Raw genomic sequence first — 6,000 nt, 5'->3', positions numbered from 1 at the left:
GTAGGCCATATCCTCATTGGCAGCCTTATCACTTATTATTGACATAACATTTCAGGTTTGCAGTAATGAAAGCCAGGAGGCTCGGCTCTGTGGGAGCTCGGAATACACTGTTTGGTTAGTCTTGTCCCTTGAAATCCTCCCTTTTTCTTTCTGAGACAGAGTTTGGCTATGTAGCCCAGGCTGGCCTAGAACTGTGGCCTTTGTGTCTCAACTTCCCTAGTGCTAGGATTACAGGCACGTGCTATCACATCCGGCTGTTAAAATTCTGAATAATTTTGAATGCCCCAATTCCATTTTGCCTTGGACCATGCAAATGTATGACCTGTTCTTCCTCCCTTGGCCTTTTTGCTTAAGCATGTACCTTAAAGATTCTTTTCATATTCATACATGAAGGGTCTTTTTATAACTTTTACAGCCTCCCGGTAGTCTTTCCATGAGGTAAAAAGGTCCCTTTCTGGGTAGGTGGGGAGTCATTAGCTGGTTCTAGTTCCAACTTCCAGCCCTTCAGTGTTTCCAAACTTGTGAGAAAGAAAAGACAAGGAAAGCACCAGAGATCTTCTCTCTGGCTGGAGGCCTCATGTGGCTTGCACTGATTTAGATGCCCTCAGATGCCATCTTGTCCCTTGACCAACTAACCGACTGTCCACAACCCTACATCCCATGTCTCTTTCCCATTGTCCCCCACTACAGTGGCCCCGTCCCGTTACTGCGATGCTGGTGGCGTGATGTCATCTGGGTTCTATAAGTTGCAGACCATCACCTCAGTCCAGCTCTGGTCTGGAGAAAACTGCCTTGGGCTGAATGCTACGATGGCCGCTGGAGATGCGTTTAAAAAACTCCTACTCCTGCTCGTTCCTACAAATCATCATTTCTGGATGAATCTGCAGTCGTGGCTTAACAATCCTCTACTTTTGGGGAGATAGGCAAGGCCCTCCTTCCCAAGGAATCCCAGGACAGCTGGACAGTACCAGGGCAGCATTCTGAAACCTGAAACTCATTTTGAAGCAGACATCTCTCTTGGTGTGACATTGGCCGCTCACTCAGCCAGGAACGAGTCCTCTGTATTGGGGATTTAGCTACACCATGGTGTTCTGAACAGGGTTCCTTTGGGGAGGGTAGAACAGATAGTCCCCATTCCCTGAGGCCTAGTGCTGCAGGCCTCAACATGGGTGTGTGCCCTGGCTGTCCCCCTCCCTCACGGTGACATGGATTTGAGTGCACATGTGCAGACTGACACATACTTGCTCCTCATACAGTTGTACAGGAGTAAGCAGCAACGTGGTGGAGTTTTGGGAAGCTGGGGCATATCTCAGCTATTAGCCATCCAATAGTTGCACCAGGCACTCATGACATTTGTGCAGCACACACATACACACACACACACACACACACACACACACACAGAGGAGTGGGGGGGAGGGAGGGAGAGAAGTGAGTGGAGAACAGGCCAACAACTCTGTTATGTTAGCACCTCTGTTCTTTCGCAGGCAAGAGAAACCACAAACCCCTCAATGGCTTACGTTTCCTTGATTCAATCAAGCCATGCCCTTGGCACCTGAAAGGAAGATTAACTAGATGCTAAAAATGCAGTTCTCCAGTCTGATTCCATTGCCAGGGAAAGCTTCCAGGTACCCCGAGAAAACACTGGGGGAAACCAGGCTACAGTTCCAATTAAACACCATATTGAGTACTTTGGTCTCAGTACACTCTGTTTGTTTAGTTTCTCAGAATATTTGATAAGAGAAGTGCTAGGGTGGCAAAAAATTAATTAAAGTAAGAAAGAACAATCTTAAGAGAGAAGGGGGAAAAGCTAAGGAGCTGTAGATGGCTTCGCCCCTCACCTGTCAGCAATTAATTAATCACTAATTCCTCCATTATTTGCAACTTAAGAATCTCTTTACCCTGGACCAAAAGCCCCACACAAACTAAGGTTATTGTTTTTTAAATTGCCTAACACATTCTGAAAGACAATCTCTAAAATGGGTTCGACCAGTGCTAAACTAACCTCATTGGAGTATGGCTGAGCGTCGCTGATGGTCTTAGGGCTTTGGGATTGTGCAAAGCACGAGAGTCCCATTTTCCTCACACTTCATCATCACTCAGGTATCAAGAAGATGCTCCAGAGCATCCACAGCTGTCTGGATGGGGAGGGTGGGGACAGAGAGAGAAGAACACTGTCTCCATAGCCATCCTGTGCTGCTGGCCTGTCTACCACCCGTCTGTCTGTCTATCTATCTATCTATCCAGCTATCATATCTATTTACATATATCATTATCTATCTATCTATCTATCTATCTATCTATCTATCTATCGATCGATCTATCTATCTGTCTATCTATCATTATCTATATCTCGTCTATTTGCCATCTGTCTAGCACCTATCTGTATCTATCTATTGATTAATCATCTGTCTATCATCTTTCTATCAATCCTTTACCCATCTATTTTATAATTTAATAAATGATACATTATGTAGATATTTATCACATTTTAAAATTATAGTTATTGTGTGTATATATGGTGTGTGTATATATGGTGTGTGTGTACTTGTGCACCATGGTGCATGTGCGAAAGTCAGAAGACAATTTCTGTGGGTTCCAGAGATCGAATCCAGGTGCTCAGGCTTATACACCACGCACTTTTATCTGATTAGCCTGAGGAAGAATGTACAAAATTCTAACAGTCTGTCCTTCATTTGTTATCTGTCTATACAGCAATGTGCTCCTACGTAGCTCTTACCTGCTCTCCCTTCTCTGAGTTAGCAGCTAAGAATCTCAAGCAAAATGATTTATGGCCGTGTTGTGTCGCGCCTGACCTGACACTGATGGAGTCTCTTATCTCCCGTCCGTGTCCTCCCTGATGACAGCCGCCCTCTTAAGTAGCCATCAGAGCATCAGCTCTCTATTCCTGGGTGAGGCTGGCTGTCATGAGTGCATTCTGACTGTCACCCTCATCTGAGCTGCCACCTGCTTTTGCACAGCTTGACTGGACTTTTCAAAACCCAGAGGGGAGACAAGGGGCCACAGGAGGCTCACGCTATGCCCCCAAGCATGCCTTCCGTGGCCAGGGAGAGTCCTGTGCTTTGGATAAAATTGGGGAATACAGTTTCTAAAAGGCAGTGCAGGGTATATTTGCTTGCACCAGCTGCTCAACTTCCCAGTTCCTGCCAGGAATTGATGGGTGTGGTGACAGCCCACCCTGCTGTCCCCCTCCATTTAGCCCTGTCCCTGTAAACATCAATGCGTTTTCCTCTATGGGTTCCGCAGTCACACAAAGTTTGGAGAAGTGTAGTGAAGGATACAGTCCTGGCAAGAGACATGATCACAGGCATGGGAGGTGAGGTGGGGGCTGAGGCACCTCCCTAAAGACTCCTTGGGAGATAAAAAAACATGGGGGGCCCAGGAGAATGAGCCAGAACTTCCGTCTAAGCCTGGCTTTTGAATTGGCCCCAGATGCAGTGACATTTTGTTTTATTTTTTTATTTTTGGCTGCTTTGAAAAAGGAAGAGAGGAGAAAATGTAGACGGTGACATTAAAGATGGATGGACTCAGACAAATTGAACAGCTTTGAAGGCTTCCCCAGCGCTGAGCTGGTGGAGGGCAGGTCTCCACGGTAGGCTTCTGGGAGATGCAGGCTCTCTTCCCAAGCCTGGAGAAAGGCGCGTAAGGAAATGGCAACTTTCAGGCCAGCCTGCTGCTACCAAGGACGTTTAATATTTAACATTGTTCTGGCAAGTGAGTGTGCCCGGCTTGGCTCGTCTACTTCTGGTTGACATTTGCTGCAGCAGTTTTTGGAGGTGAAAGGTTGGGCACCTGGCAAAGCCACCTACTGGGCTTTTGGGTCGGCTTGGGAAGCTCTGTCCTGGTCAAGACACCTTGTGCCCTGTGTCTGCCTGTGCATTCAGCTTTAGAGCAGGTTGCTCCAGTTGGCCTCACTGTGTGTGAAAAGCAAGCTGAAGTAGTAGAAAGATGGCATAGGAAGAATTGCTGACACATTCGTTTTTCGTGGGACCTCTTGGCTCACATACCCGTGGCCCCTTATTTTCTGATGTGCAGGGTGGGAAGCGGAGTGGAGAGGTGAGAAACAGGGCACTAAAATTGCCTATGTGGCTTCCAGAGGCAAGGATGTGAGGTTTGCTGATTCTTCTAGCCACCCCAAAATAGAGACTCTCCCTCCATCACCTCTGAACTTGGTCCAGAGCAGAGCGAAGCCCAGAACAGCATCCTCATCTTTGGCAGTCCCCACTCCTCAGCTCAGTTTCCATGCTGTCCCTGCTGAGGTCTCTACATCCATGTAGGGAAAAAGCAAACCCCCTGCCCTGCATACCCACAGAAATAACATCCTGATGTCTGGGTTCATCCATAGGGAGGTCTGTGCACCCTGGACAGGAAAACAAGCTCAACAGTTAAAAATAAAAAGGCCTGGTCTGCCTGGGCCTATGTATGAGTGGCTGACTTTAGTGGTCATAGCCGATGCTGGTCCACAGAAAGAATCTCACCTCATTTTACAAGTTAAATGGGCTTTGGTGGGTGTTGGCTACTGGCGCTGTTTGATTCGTCTAGCTGAATCAACTCCCCTAGCCTTTGGGCTCTGATCCCACAAAGCAACAAAAATTGAAATGGTGGCGTGGTAAGCAGTGGCAGTGGGGTTGGCCTTAGGGAGGGAACTTCAGGGACCTTCCATCTTATTACTGTAACATGTCCTTCCGTGATGGGAGCCAAAAGCTCCCACGTAATGACTCTCTCCTCTGGTAATCATTCAGCAGTGCACCGTGACCTGTGTATTTTTGCTGCGCTACACATTTCCAGACTTTCACAGTGACTTGTCAGCACCTAGGAAAAACGAGTTGGATATGACCCATCTCTCTGAAATATGCCCCCCGCCCAGCTGCCTTTCGTCTGGGTTGAGGGAGGGAGTAGGTGGGACCACCTGGAATGGCAGTGGGGGCTGTGATGTGACTCCAGGCCCATCTCTCAGGCAGATTAGCTTACGCATGCCAAGCCTGTGGCACTCTTGCTATGTTAAGCCCCAGTATTGGGTCCAAATGGCTCCGCGGTGGCCTCTGCCTTCTGCACCTGTTGTTTCCTGTAGCACAGTGAGCTGCGCAGGCAGCGTCTTTCTTCTTGAAGGCGTGGGTGCAAATGGTGGTGCCATTAGACATCTGGACAACCCCATGGGTTCTTACAGACTCCGGGGGGGTGATGGCAGGGCACAAGGCTATCGTCTGAGTCACATGTGTGAGTGTCACCATCTGTGTAACCACGTGGTCAACTGTGAGAAGGGGTTTATAACCAGCTTTTATTGCATTTGTGGATCGTGATGACTAAACAACAGATGGGAAACCAACCAAGATTTCTAATCTCTACCTCTTCACGGAGGGAGTGAGCAGGGCTGAGGGAATCACTTGGTGGCCTCTCTGTGGTTGTCTATAATTAGGGCAAACACTACTCCCCCACCCTCCCCCCTATTTTCTGCCCTGGTTTTATACACTCATTCTGATCAGACCGCAGACACTATTTTGTTTGTTTGTTTGAATGCTGTGGCTCCTGGATTCTAGAGAAATCCCTGCTAGACTGGAAGCTCCTCAAACAACGCTACCAGATAAGATGCAGACTTAGCCAGTTAAATCCGAGCGTCCTGTGAACAGTGAGTAAGCTCGGCTGAAATACATCCTGTGTTACAATTTCAGAGGCGAGGTGCTTAGAAGAGAGGTGACGGTGGGCTAGCATGATGGCTCGGGGGAGTGAAAGTGTTTGCCATGTGAGCCTGGCCACCTGAGTTTCATCTCTGGAACCCGTGAAAGTTGTCCACCCATTTCTGACCTGCATTGTCCTACACAGGTATGAGTGCATGCAAGTGAGTACACACACACACACACACACACACACACACACACACGTACAACAATAATAAAAAGACTTAAACGTGGTAAGATCCACGTGATGCAATATTTTTACCCCGCTTTAACCACTTTAGTATGTACAACTCAGTGGAACTAA

Source organism: Acomys minous (assembly GCF_964271855.1).
Source record: "Acomys minous genome assembly, chromosome: 4".
Classification (NCBI taxonomy): domain Eukaryota; kingdom Metazoa; phylum Chordata; class Mammalia; order Rodentia; family Muridae; genus Acomys; species Acomys minous.
This window is presented reverse-complemented; position numbering follows the sequence as displayed.